Below are 14796 nucleotides of genomic sequence, written 5' to 3' on the forward strand. Positions count from 1 at the left end.
ACTTGTGATCTCTGTCTGTGAAATAAATAAATAAAATCTTTAAAAAAATCATTTTCTCCTATATTTACCATTTCTTTTAAAAGAACTATTTTTCTTTAAGCATTACAATATTTTTACTTAAAAAGCACTTATTTTGGAAAGAGTAAAATTTCACATTACTCAACATTAAGTATTTTTTTAAAAAATCTTTCTTGCAAGCAAATCTATTCACAAATAGTAAAACTTACCATAATGAAATGAATATTTTTCTTGGATGCTAATGTTCATAATTCCTGTGTGAGAAAGCATAGGTCTTTTTTGCCTTTTTGCTTTTCCTGATATTTATTTATGAGAAATAGTCCATTAGTTTATTAGTGACTTTTCCTTACCACTTATATTTGATGCTAATGGATTCATTCCTTGCATTCTTTAGAAAATATATATCTCATTGATAGAGCAAATCTGTTCAACAGGGATGACAAATATCTACTCCTTTATTATCTTATTCATTTGCTGCATTATTCTGTTATGTATTCTGTAACATACATGCACCTCTCTCTATTAAAGTTTTAATACATTGCTTATCTTATTCTAGATCCCTAATAATTACCTTACATTATAGCTTTGTGAACTTTCCTAATACTTTACTTTGAAATATCTTAATATATGTGTATTTTGTTACAAATCTTCTCCAAACTCAATCAGAAAAGGGTGGGATAAAAATCTAGCAAATCAAATATTAAATGGACAGTTTTATACACATATACACATTATAACATAGTTGTTATAACTAAATTATCTTTCCACTTTCTTCTAATGCACCCTTCAAGTTGGTTTTTAAATTAGCTATCCACGGAATTCATTATTTGGATTGTTTTTCTTGTCCTTGTATTTTCTGGTCAGCTAGGTTATGTAATATCTTAAGAAATCCTCTTTTACTCTAATACCATTATTCATAACCAATATCACAGTGGGATAGCATTTAATCTTAGTTTTTATTCTCGAAATTGTCACAATTTAATTGAGTACATTTTTTTCCAAATTTAAGCCTATTCTATAAAAACGTTTTAAATGATTTAAGTTTCAAACAGTCTTTTTCCTTTAAAATCAAAATAGTATAGCTCTCTTTTGAATATCTCTTTTTTTCTCCTGTGTGTGATTTAATGACCTCAAAATTCTGTGGTTTGATGACTATCTATTAATGTCTAGTTGCTTTTCCTGTTTTACTCAGAGAGAAACATAATTACTAGAAAGTGACCTTTCACGTTCAGACCCGTAGCAGAAAATTGTTTCAACATCACCTTCTGACAGTTGTTTATCTTTTTCTCATCTCTACTGACAGGATTTTTTCCTCTTGTTTGCTTTCACATCTCACTAATGTGTCATGGTAACCTGACTGTTGCCTCTCTAAAGATTGTTTTGAATAATTCTCCCAATTAAGACAAATAAAAGGCAGTGAACAGCCCTCTTAAGTTTAGATTCTTTATGACACCATTTGTTATAGAAAAATAAGAAATTGGTTCCTGAGTCACCTGAGTGGCTCAGTGGATTGAGTCTGCCTTTGGCTCAGGTCATGATCCCAAGGTCCTGGGATGGAAGCCCTGCCTCAAGCTCTCTGCTCAGTGGGGAGCCTGTTTCTCCCTTTCCCTCTGCCTCTTCCCTCCCTCATGCTCTCTCTCTCTCCAATAAATAAGTAAAATCTTGGGGCGCCTGGGTGGCTCAGTGGGTTAAGCCGCTGCCTTCGGCTCAGGTCATGATCTCTGGGTCCTGGGATCGAGTCCCGCATCGGGCTCTCTGCTCAGTGGGGAGCCTGCTTCCTCCTCTCTCTCTCTCTCTGCCTGCCTCTATGCCTACTTGTGATCTTTCTCTGTCAAATAAATAATGGAATCTTAAAAAAAAAAATAAGTAAAATCTTAAAAAAAAGAAAATAAATTGGTTCTTGGCTTAAAATTTATGAGTCTATTCTGATAAATTCAAGGGCAAAAATTGTATCAATTTCATGAAACATTTTGGTTTAGTCTCGCAATAAGACAGAGTAAGGTAAGTGGTAGATACGTCATCTTACGGCAGCACAGCCAACAGACTTACTTGATAAATGGAAAAAACACAACGAAACAATGGGTAGACATTGTGCTGTGGTGATTGGCCATACAAAACCTTAGAATCCCCAGCTCTCTGTACCAGTGATTCTTTCTGCTTTTTCTTTGCTTTCTGCTTGGTTCTTTCAAACTTTGTAGCTAATAGGTCATTCTGTGTGCTTCTCTTTATTTCCTGAGTTAGTTCAAAAAGCAGATACTGATACTGCCTAAGCACATCCATAAATTGGCTTGAATTTTAATAAATGTATGTGACAGACTCTTGAGAACCTCCAAAACAGACAAAAACAGCAGGGTTTGCTTCGTGATTCACCATGGCTAAACTGAGTCCGCTTATGCATTCAAAACCTCATGTTAATAATACTCATGGGGCAGTTGCAATTTCTGTGCAGCCTGAAGCTTATACAGCTTGAAGAATCATAAGAGGAATCAATGTCTGTTGTTTTCTCCAGTATGTCCCAGTATCTGGCACAGTAATTTAAGCCTTAGGGCCTGTCATTTGCAAGGTGCCTTTCAAGAAAGAGCTTATTTTTTTATTCAAACTTTGATATTCTTTTTCTTAAAGATGGAAACCCAAATTGTATAACCTTTTTTATGAAAAGCAATTTGTATTAAAATTGTATTATCTTAGAGTCATGCATAAGGAAAAAACAAACAAACAAACAAACGCGTGTTTGCTGAGTCCCACTTGGGACTAGTAATATACTCTGGAAGTTCATCATTTTTCTCCTGGGGTAGGGGATATATATATGTGTGTGTGTGTGTGTGTGTGTATGTATATATATGTGTATATGTATATATATGTGTGTGTGTGTGTATATGTTTATACATATGTATATATATGTGTATATGTATATATATGTGTGTGTGTATATGTTTATACACACACACACACACACACACACACACACATATACATATAGGACTTACTTGATTGATTTAACAGATTTCCAGAAAGTGGAGGAGCAATGTATTGAAAAGCAACAATTTGTGTCAAGTCTCCAAGTGTGAAAAGCAAAGGAGGAAAAGTTAAGTTTGACTGTAACATGAGAGACAGTGGCCCCAAGGACTGGATAGAAAGGCCCCGGAATATACAACAATTTAGCTAAGGTAAAGATGTTAAAAAAAGTCAGAAAGGACAGTGATGTGGTTGTATTTTAATTTTATAAGGATCACTCTGGCTGAAGAATAATTGATAACTTTTTGAGGAAACGATAAAATTATTGGAGTCTTCTCACACTAGTAGACTGGATATAATGTATCCAGAGAGTTCAACAGGGCTATTTGATAAACCATGCCTCCAAACTAGAATGCAGAGCAACAGCAGACAATTCATTTGGGCTCCCTATTGAGCATGGCCACTGCCAGATTCTCCTCAGTCTGGAATTCAGTATCTTTTAGGATTGAGACTTTCTCCAGTCTCTGCTCTTCCCAACTGCCTTAGAGTCATCCTATGTCCCAGTCATACTGAATCGCTCAGATCACTGGAACACGGTAACATGGTCCAAACGATTGTTTCCTTTCACAGACTGATCTCTCTACTTCCATTTCTTTTTCATTGTTATTTTCCCAATAAATTGTAGCTATGCATTGCTCACTGTCCACTTAAATTCTCTCCTCAGATTTGCACCTGATCTGTGGATACCTCTGAAATCTTTCCAAAGTGACACAACTTCAGTCTAACACAACTCTGGTTCTCTATGAGCATTAAATGCCATCTGGAAAGGGCAATACTAAAAGGATTCATTTTATTACACTTGAGAACAGTAATGTCAGGAAGTATTAAAAATACATTAAGATTTTCTTTTACCTAAATAAAATGTAAATGATACTGTTATATATTATTTTCCACTATCTGAAGCCTAGTTTAATTTGTACCATTCCATCAACCATTTTTTTTAACTTCACCCATTTAAAATTAATCTTTCCTTCTTTTGTGACACCAAGACACATGATTAATACATTTCTCTGCCTTTCGTCAAAATTTTAATTCAGAGGGTGCCTGGGTGGCTCAGTTGGTTAAAGCCTCTGCCTTGGCTCAGGTCATGATGTCATGATCCTGGGGTCCTGGGATTGGGCCCCCATCAGGCTCTCTGCTCAGCAGGGAGCCTGCTTTTCCCTCTCTCTCTCTGCCTGCCTCTCTGCCTACTTGTGATCTCTGTCTGTCAAATAAATAAATAAAATATTTAAAAAAAATTTATTTCAGGGGAACATAGATGCTTTTTCTTTGAGATAGTCCATAGATGAATCACCCTTTTTAAAGAATTGGAAACCAATACTTGATTCATTAAAAATAAACACACACACACACACACACACACAAACAAACTAAATATGTACAAACATGTACTGGCCACTGTGATATATTAAAAAAAAAAAAAAAAAGATAAAGCAAATCTGCCCTCAGAGAGCTTACATTATATTAGAGGAAAACTGGAAACATCAAAGGAAGGAAATGCAGACTTGTAATAGGTATAGTGTGGGAGCTGGCAAGGAAACATGGGGATGGAGGGATTGAAGGTAGTAGAGACCATTTCTACCAGGTGTTAGGTTAGTGAATTCAACCAAGTTTTGGAGTGTGTTAAACGACCTAACTCAATATGCATGTTTACAAGTAGAGGTTTCTTTAGAAAGAATAAGCACATTCTAATAAATAAAAGTACGTATTTGCTATCAGATTTCCCCACGCAACCTTGCTTACGAGCCATGTTACAACGTCAGCAACTCTCAGACTGCATTTGCCACATTTCACAGCGAACAGGAACAAGAACAGTCATATAACCCGTGGTAAGCTTACTGAAATTATTTTTTCTTAGATTTTATTTATTTATTTATTTGAGAGAGAGAAAGTGAGCAAGTGAGAGAGAGACAGCACAAGCAGGGGGAGAAGCAGACTCCCCACTGAGCAGGGAGCCCAACACCTGGGCTTGAGCCCAGGACCCTGGGATCATGACCTGAGCCAAAGGCAGATGCTTAACCCACTGAGCCACCCAGACGGCCCTTAAGCTTACTGAAATTCTGCTCACCGTACAGTCAGATACCCTAACAAGAACCTCTCAAGAAAAAGTTCACTGAAGGACAGATGCTGTAGTATTCTGATAGCAGCACGCTCTCGGAATCAGACTAAAGAGTTCTCCTGTCAATTAAGAAACACAGAATCAAACTGAGTTCTGGATCCAGGGAATTGCTTCAAAGGTTTTATCTAGTAAGGGTTGTGGAATTCTTATATTTTTATTACACAAGGGAAAGGATATCTGAACATATTTTTGGAGTAACAATATATTGAGTGAAAATTGTATTTAATTCCAAAGACTTCAAATATGGAGGCAATGGTCTACGAAGCAATTTCTATAGCCAGGAAACTGGTAACCAAGTGGTTAACAGAACTCCTCTCAATTGCATATTATTAAGAGCAGCTATAATATTTTACCCAGACTTTCTGCCTTTAAATTTCCTTAACATCCTTCAGAAGGGTAGTTTTGAGACTTGCCCTCCTGTCTCCTTGTTTGGCTGCCTCTAGAATAAAGCCTTGCTTTGCTGCATATGCCATGTCTTGGTGACTACTGCATACCTGGCAGAAGAACTTGGGTTCAGTTACAATCTTGGTAAGCCAGGCAGGAGCTCTTTGCTGTGGTTTGTAAGTCCCCAGCCACTAACAGGAGTCTGGTGTTAAGTCTCAAAAGCAGCCTAGACCCTTTGTCCTATGGACCATCCTGGGGTGGGGGTAGGGGTGGGGATGTGCCATCTCTACTGTGGCAAGGATGTGGTTTGGGTTTCAGTTTGGACAGACATCCCTTGGTGAGTATTTCCCGTGCAACCAGAGGTGAGTTCACTTCTTTCTCCTGTTTAGTTTGGCTTCGATTCTTTCACTTATTTGGTTGCCTCCAAATACAGGGCTTTGGTTCTCTTGGCCTCCTTTTCTTGCTTAAGAAAAGGCTATCTAGGAAACCATTTGGTTCAGCAGGCGAAGTTCTGACTTTTAGGGAGGAACCAGTGCTCACGGAGGTGCTGGGTTTCATTTGGTTTATTTACTGCTGTGGCTTATGAAAAAAACAGCCTTGTTCTCACTGGAGAATGGGGAATGACCTCTTGATTCCCTCATGCAGCTCTCTGTCCAAAACTAGAAAATCTTTTTTTTTTGTTTTGTTTTGTTTTCAATGCTGGCCACAATATTTATTAGACTCCAGAGAAAAAATGGCCAATGAATAGATCCATAAATTGTAATTAGATTTGTGTGATAAAAGGGAGATATTGAAAAGTGGACCTTTAAAACGTTGTTTGCATCTTGTTTGTATACTTGTATGTGTTTCCATGCATATCGTAAATGTGAGGTATCTTTTCTATCTCTGGATGGCCTTTCTAAAGTTAATTTGTAAAAGAGCTCTACTTAGTCAATTCAAAGGTAAGCACTTTTAAAAATGGGGCATTCTAAAACTCAAAGATTGAAACTTGTTTTGCAAGTTCACATGATCTCGGAAGATATTTAGTATTAAAGCTAAATTAAGGTTGTTTTAATTAAAATGGACATGTCTTTAGAATTATCATTACATATGAAATTTTTACTGCCTCTGTTTACTGAAAGTCAAGTAAGTTCATGTTATCTCCATTGCAAAATCTGTCAGAAAAGAAAAAAAAATGAGGTTTGTCTAATGTCTCATGAAGTTGTATGAGTAATCTAAGAATAAACAGATGTAAGTAATTTTTATAAATGTAACTGAAAACTGGAAATACTAAGGGAAACAGCCATTTAGGCAAGGGAAATGAGACTGGTTATTTAAAGATGGTAAACTTGGGACAAAATCTGTCCTAATATAAAAAGGAGAGCTGTAGAAGGTTTGTGAGAAGGGACTCTTTGGAAAGGAATTTTATATGCAGTACAGACTGACTAAGATTATGTAAATCAGTTTATTAGGGAAGAGAAGGAAGTGTAAGAGAGCAAGATGGGGCAGAAGTTGAGCAGTGACACAGTATCAACAGAAGCCTAACTAGTTCTCTAAGGAGCTCCAAAAGTTGGATTACCCTTCAGAACGCTCCTAAATTCAGGCAAAAGGGCTGGGATTTTATAACAGTCCAAGCATGTGACCACCTGTGCAGAGAGTATGCCCTTGGCAAGGCAGCTGTCTTCAGTCCAGGCGATCCCTGATGGCCTCTGAGAGTTGAGGACTATTGGCAGCATTCTTACAACTGAGAGTCCTTCATTCCTGACAGAGATTCTGGTCAGCACATCAGAGCATCTATGGAAGAACTCAAATCCATGCAGTGCCCTGGATATCCTTGTCTCAATAAGTATATATCAACATGGGAGATGACAGGAAGGAATAAAGAAGGGACAGCATACATTTAAAAAACAAATTCCTCTTGATGGAATAAAGGAGTTTTAATATCATAAATACACTAGTATAAAACTGGAATTTGGTTTTCCTATTAAATTGAGTTTCCTTATATTATTGGTCTAAACTGTAAACAAAGGTTTTTCTTTAATCTGCCTAGAAAATGTGTTTCTATATTTCTGTCTTTATTAAGCCATTGGTTATTTAAAGTTGAATCTTTTCAATATTAAAAGAGCTAAGTTTTTTGCTTTTTGTTTTTAACAACTATGTAACCCTCTGCATTTGTCTTTAGAATCTCTTTCTGCCACCTTGGCTAAATAGATCATCATTAAGTTCTGTGATGATCTGTAATCTAATTTAAGCACGTGCTTTAAAACCTCATGATATTTCACAAACTTCCCAAAATTCAACTTCTAAATGAAGTATTTTGTACTAAGCTTATTTTGGGGGGACATCAAATTACATGGGAAGCACTGCCAAATAAGTGATGATAATCCTTCTTAAGTTTTATTTTATGGTTGAATGCTGTAACTCTTCTAGAAATTATACAGAATCCCTAAGGTTTTAAAAGATTCTGGTATAACTATTATCACTTGCAATTTTAACTATTAAAGTGTTGTAAGCTACAGAATTCCACTGTAATGACAAATACAGGTCTCTGTTACCTTTAAGATCACAAAACTAAAGTAAGAATTTCTAGAACTAAAGGAAAATCTGTATTCACAGAGACTCTTGTTTAGAACATTGCTGGTTCTCTACTGTTTGCTCTTCCAGATTTAAGGCTATCTATGACTTACAGATATTTGGAAAATATTTCTTTGTAAATAAATATAAAACGTTTATCTTTTTCATCCTATGATTCTTCCAAAATTAAAAAAAATTCTCAGTGTGTATTCTTATATTTTCATGACAATGTATTTATTCATGTAAGTTCAATAAGTCCGATCTCCTTATGACAGGACACAATTGAAAATACTAGTTATTTTAACAAGGTTTTGAGTCATCAGTCATGTTTTAGGGAGATGTTCATAGACTCAGATATGACCAGATAGTTTTAAGGAGCTAAGGCTGACTTTATGGAACCAATGAAGCCCCTTAGAAAAATTGTCCTGGTACTTGTTTATAGGACTCTGAGCAGCCTTACCAGGAGAGTAAAGAAGGTTCCTTCCTGGCTTATACAGGAACCTCAGGATATTTTGGGAACTTATAGAAGAGAGGAATTCCCCTAAATATATAGGTATTATCGGTAAAACCTGATGGCAAGTATTTGGCTTGGCTTCTTAGCCTTGAGAGACTGTTATAAGTTCATGAGGAAATTCCTTATGAGCATTTCCAGTAAAGCAGACAAAAGAAAACAAAACAAAACAAAACAAAGGAAAAAAAAAAAAACCTATATGGCCAATCACTATTCTTATTGTGCTTATGTAAATAATGAAGCCAAATTTGTTAAAATTGGGCTTATTTTACAAACAAATTAGTTTTAATTTGGCTATCTTTGGAAATGAGGGTGATTTTAGAGAGAAATTATGTTTCAGTAACATGCCTTTGTGGATATGAGATTCTAGCTCTGATTAGCTGTCTTAGAGTGTTTGTTGTTTGCCTAAAAAATGACTGGATCCTGAATTCTTCTGGTTTTCTCAAATATCTGACAAGACTCTCCATACCGATGTTTCCATTTTTTTCCTCCATTCTCTTGACTTGAAATTACCAAGAACTAAAATTGCTCTATTTTTCCTGAAGCCCTGGAAACTGAACCTAACAACTTGAGGTAAACTTTAGAGAAAAATTTCTACATGGCCCATGTTAAATGATCTTCATGCCTATTGCTGTCTAGCCACTCAGAAAGATCACCAGAGACCCACAGATAATTGAGTAAGTTTATTGCAGCCATCCTAATTAGATGGATCTACCATTGGAAAATCCAGACACTGAAATATTTATGGATGGAACAGCTTTATGGATCAAAGACAATGAAGATCTGAATGCAAAAGTGACCCAACAGCTGTTGTCCATTGTTGAGGACACCAGAAATTATACCGTTCAATTGCCCAACAGAACATTTAGGCAGATCAAGCTGCCAAGCTGGCAGTCAATACAAAAAGCCCAAAGCTCTCTGTAATGATTTTAGTACCAGACATAGATGTAACTAAATAACCACCTCAGTTTTCCTTGGTGGACCTCAGAAAAGCTAAGAAATGGGGTTTGGACACCATTTTGGCATTAAAACCAGCTGGAAATACATTGATTCCTTATCACAGAACATCTTACAGAAGAAATGATAAACCCTATTCACCAAAAGCATCCATTATGAGTATGATGCTATTCTTCAATGGATCTGGAATTATATTGCAGGTCCCAGTCTTCAGAGAACTGTTCCAAAAACGTGACCCTGCAGTAAAAACAATCCTAAGACTGGGCTTTCACCAGCTCTAAAATGTATACAAGTTATGTTGGGGTCCGTTATCAAAGGAACGAGACTGAGACAAAGTGAAAGTTATGCAAAGCTTTATTCTATGCCAAGCATTAGAAGTCAGACTGACCAGCCAGGGCTGCCTCCAAAGAGAGCAACCCTGTCCCGATCTCACAGGCTCATTTTATAGGGCATAACCACAAACCCAAGGTATGTGGCTTCTACTGTTAAGGCGTTTGCTCTCGGAATCGATACCTGGAACCGATACCAGGATCTACTGGGGTGTTTATTCCCAGAATGAAGTCCGTGGATGTAAACAACAATATGGCTACTTAGGCAATATGGAGTCGCTCTGGCTAAGCAGGCCCGAATAGTTAAACAGGTTTTAACATTAAATCAGCCCTAACGCTTAGAGGCACTGAACCTGGAGAAAGGTGGCAGGTAGATTTTATCATGATGCCATAAACAACAGGTGATTTTTAGTATTTGCTAATATTTGTAGATCCCTATGCAAGCTGGTTTGAAACCTTACCATGACCTTCAAAAAAGGCCTCCTAAACTGTCAAAACAGTCTTAAGCAAAATTATTCCTAGAATTGGATTGCTGTTAATAATTCAGAGCAACAATGGAGCAGCCTTTGTGGCAGAGTCACACAGGCAGGGTCCCATGCCTTGGGCATTCAATGGAAATCACACATTTTCTGGAGAGTCTACCCAACTGGGGGAAAAAAAAAATGAACTTTTGGCAAAGATATGCCAAGAAAGCAACTGAACTTAGGAAAAAGCTTCTTGGGTAAGAGTGGCCCCTAGAAGCAGGCTTGAATTAAGTTTCTATGAAATGTTATATGGAAGGCTCTTTTTACACTCATTTGTTACTTAGAAGTCCCCATTAGGGAACTGGATACTATGAGTTACACTCAGTATAGCAGGATGATGTACCTCAGAGATGGGCCCTTACACCTCCTGAATCTTGGAGACTTGGGGTTATTAAAGATCTGGAAGAGCAAGCACCCAGAATACCAGCTCCAACCTTGTTGGACAGGACCCTATGAGGCGCTACTAACCCTACTTTCTTCAGTGAAACTACAGGGAATTAAGCCATGGATTCATCACACTAAAAGGACAAGAATCCATAGGTTTGCTATACTCAATCAGCAAAGAAAACGTTGAAAAGAATGCTGCTTTTTCCAGCAATATTCTGATGGACCTAAAACTACTATTTAGGAGAGGTGGTCTGAAGATATCAATAAGTACAACAAGCTTCTTGGTTATAGCAAACTTCCCCTGAGGTCCTAGAAAAAAAACAGTGATAACCAAAGTACAAACCCTTTGGTAATATAGAATGTTGAGTTTCAACCTGGAACTAAATGTCCCATTCTTCTAACCCCAATGTTCCCTCCATTTCAGCAGAAAGTGTTCATCATCCCAATTCCCTCAAGAATGAGGAATGACCAAAAGACAGTGGGGATTAAAACTAGAAAATAAAGAGTTAATGGGACAAATCTCAGGTGCAATTTTTAACCAGATCTTTTTCATCTGCCTTTAAATTTCCCTTACTCTACTTCTCAGAAGGGCAGACTTGAGGCTTACCCTCATGTCGCCTCATTTGGTTGCCTCTAGAATAAACCTTTCCTTGCTGCATACTCCATGTTTCAGCGATGGTCTTTGCCATGGCATCAGGCAGAGGGACTTGAGTTTGATTACAGTCATCCCAAAGTATGCACTATTGATAAGGTATGACAAATATTAAATAACTTTACCTAGGATAGAGATTACAAACAATGTTAATTTTCTGGGAAAAAGAAAAAGTGGGACCAGAAAAAAACTTTCTAGTAGAGATACACCTGAATTGATTGAGAGATGAATGAGAGGTATCTAGCCTATGCAGGAAAAAGGTATCTAGGTAGAATGCACAGTGGCAAAATAGGGCTAGAGAAGACCTAGTTCTGTGTCAGAAACTTCTAATTGTCTCCTAATACTTATTCACTCCTTTGTCTATGAAATATAAATACTCACTGGTTAACTAAGCATATGGCCACCTAAAATAAAAATAACATATTGTAGCACCTTATCAATTACTTGTTGCCATTAACTAAGTTTGGTCAGTGGTATAACAAAAGTGAGATATGCAACTTTTTAAAAGATGATTTACTTAATTTTATTTTGAGTGTAGTTTATATACATTGCTACATTAGTTTTCAGAATAAAAGGTAATTATTTAATTTCTCTGTTATTTAATGCTCACCACAATTACAGTATCATTGACTATATATCTTATGCTGTAACTTTTATTCTCATGACTTATTCCATAATTGGAAGCTTGTGTCTCCCATTCCCCTTCACAAATTTTGCCTCCACCCCCTTTCCTTCTGGCAACCCTTAGTTCGTTATTTGTATTTATAGGTTTGATTTCTGCTTTTTGTTTATTAATTTGTGGAATCTTAAAAAAAAAATTCTTAAAGGGAGAGAGTGCACGCCTTCCACTTTTCCTTTGTCCTGTTGTTTGAACTGTAGTGGTGACAGGTAGGGCTACCTTCAGCCTTCAGGACAAGAGTGTTTGTGGAGAATTCTACAATGGGATTTTAGCATTTATGTACATTTTCCAAGTAAGAAGTGCTGCCAACTTTTTCACACTGCCTGCAAGGATATTTGTAAATCAAACTTCTAGGAAGGTAGAGACTGTGTCTTTCTTTGGGGCAGAGAACAGATTTGTCCCTTGACCAGAATAATAAAGATAACATCTCCCTTCAGAGCAAAACTTGGGCAGCTTTGTTGACAGGTTTCTTTAAAGAATTAGCATTTCTTCAACTCAGTGTTCTTCAGATGTGAGAAAGGCCAAGGCGCACTGCACGTGCAATATTTACTTGAGCCTCTATTGTCCTATTGGGCTTTGAGGTAGAGGGTGGACAACAAGAATCAATGTGAACTTGAAGATCATGGTGCTTAGTTTGCTGTGAATAATAGCAATTGTTCTCTGTCTTTCTCTAACATCTACAAAACTATGATGGACTAATTTCTTAGATTTTAAGTAGTAAAGTATTCATATTTCTCACAATTCTTGACAAAGGGTCATATTCTACAGATGATATGTTTTAAAGTGAAGACAGCCTGGGTCTCATGCTAGCCCTTTTAAATACATTTGAACCCATATCCTAACTAGTACAGGATTTGTTTCCTGAAATTGCTATATTTTATTTTCTAGAATATGACATGTGTGACACTCATTTAGATGGGCACATGGCAAATAGGTCTCAAAACACCGAGACCAGGTCACTAAACTCGAGGTAAAATTCATCTGAGTGTTGAATAAATACACAAGTCAGGGAAAGTAGTGGGGAAGACTGATTCTTGCCCTTCTCAGCAAAATTCAGAGGAGTTCACTTAAATCAGGGATCTTACCGATCTCATATTATCCACAGCAAACTGAACTATGTACCTGATGATTCCTAAGAATGTTATTTCTCTGTCCTTTTCTCACCACCTCAGAATGAAATCGCAGCTCTGCAGCATGGCATCAATGCCTGTGTTCTCAGCCTAGTCTTTTCATCTACCAGCTGCATCTCTCCTTACCCCTCTTCCATAACCCCCCTTCCATCAGTATGACATACCTGTCACTCTTTATTTATCACCTGCTATGACCTTTCTTGCCTCTTGTCTTTATACATAATGTCTTCCCTGTTTGTGATGCTTTCCCCCATTTCTTCATCTTACAAATTTCCACTCATCTTTCAACTCTAAAATGTCACGTTTCCTTTCTTGCTGTGAAATTGTCAGCTGCCACTTCCTATCTTGTCAGTGCATTCACATCTCACATCAGACTCTTCTCTGCTCCTCAGGTTCTCAACATCTAATTTGTCATTGTAGTGAAGCAAAGCAGGGAATCAAGCGAAGTCATGATTAAACAGCTTATGAAGGGAGATCTGAGAAAATAATTGTACATGAAGTTATATGCATACATTCTAGCATTTATTCTAACTGCTTGGGAGTATATTGTTTCTATCTTTTGGTTATTTTTAGAACTTTAACTATAATTATAGTAATAGTTATTATTCATTTTTTCATTATAATTCTTAGTCACTTAGCAAATTTATGTTTCAGAATAAGTGGATTAGAGATAATGTTAGCTGATACCATATTATTTGTAGAGTACATAATTTTCAGAATCTTTTTCAAGTATTAAGATACATCTCTTAGTTTTAACAGTGGATTCATAGAGCAGTCCAAGAGGACACTACTATATTTTACAAAAATTACATTTTTATCATTTGTTTTTTGAAGCTCATTTTTGAGGAAAAATCCAGTGCATTTACTCTTGTCAAGTAATTCTGCCTTAATATTAATCACTATGTTAATTGCTTTAGTTGCAACTGCATTGTTCCTCTGGAGCCTATATAATACTATATAGTCTATATAGAAAGACATTAAAAGGGACATGTACCAAATGAAAGAACCTACAGATAACATAGCCTAGGCTTTCATAAGTAATTTATAAAATAAGAGCTACCATACATCAAATATTTATGTTACAAAAGGGATTGTCAAATATTATGTCATTTTTATCAAGGCATTATATAAATTTCTTTTTTGTATAATCCCTGTGTTACTGGATTTTATTAATGGAGTGTTCACACAGAAGAAAGAGATTTATTGAATAGTGGTTTGTAACAGACATAATTATATTGAAGAAGTCATTGATGTTGTAACTTGTGAACTTTACAGGAATATTTAATTTCCAAATAAAAGGCTATACTAATAGGCTTAATATTTGACTTCTAAAATGTAAGCAATAGGCTTAATTATCATTAGTTTCTATGTACATTTAGCTATATATTTGTATATTAGCATTTTAAACGATTTTGGGGAAAGAAAATATGGGATATATTATTGCACAGAAATACTCCATTAGCAATGCTGGGTTCAGATAAATCAACACTGTACTTTATAAATGTAAGAAGTCAACAATTCCCTTAAAATGATAGAAG

The 14796-nt window shown here is 36.4% G+C and overlaps 1 protein-coding gene across 1 annotated transcript in view; it reads left to right on the forward strand.

The window, feature by feature from the left end:
• KLHL1 (kelch like family member 1) overlaps nt 1-14796 on the forward strand; it is a 393181-nt gene that overhangs the window by 350207 nt on the left and 28178 nt on the right. The gene's annotated exons all lie outside the window — the stretch shown is intronic.

The sequence above is a fragment of the Mustela putorius genome, unplaced genomic scaffold (assembly GCF_011764305.1).
Source record: "Mustela putorius furo isolate JIRA1106 unplaced genomic scaffold, ASM1176430v1.1 tig00000480_pilon_pilon_pilon, whole genome shotgun sequence".
Taxonomy (NCBI): Eukaryota; Metazoa; Chordata; class Mammalia; order Carnivora; family Mustelidae; genus Mustela; species Mustela putorius.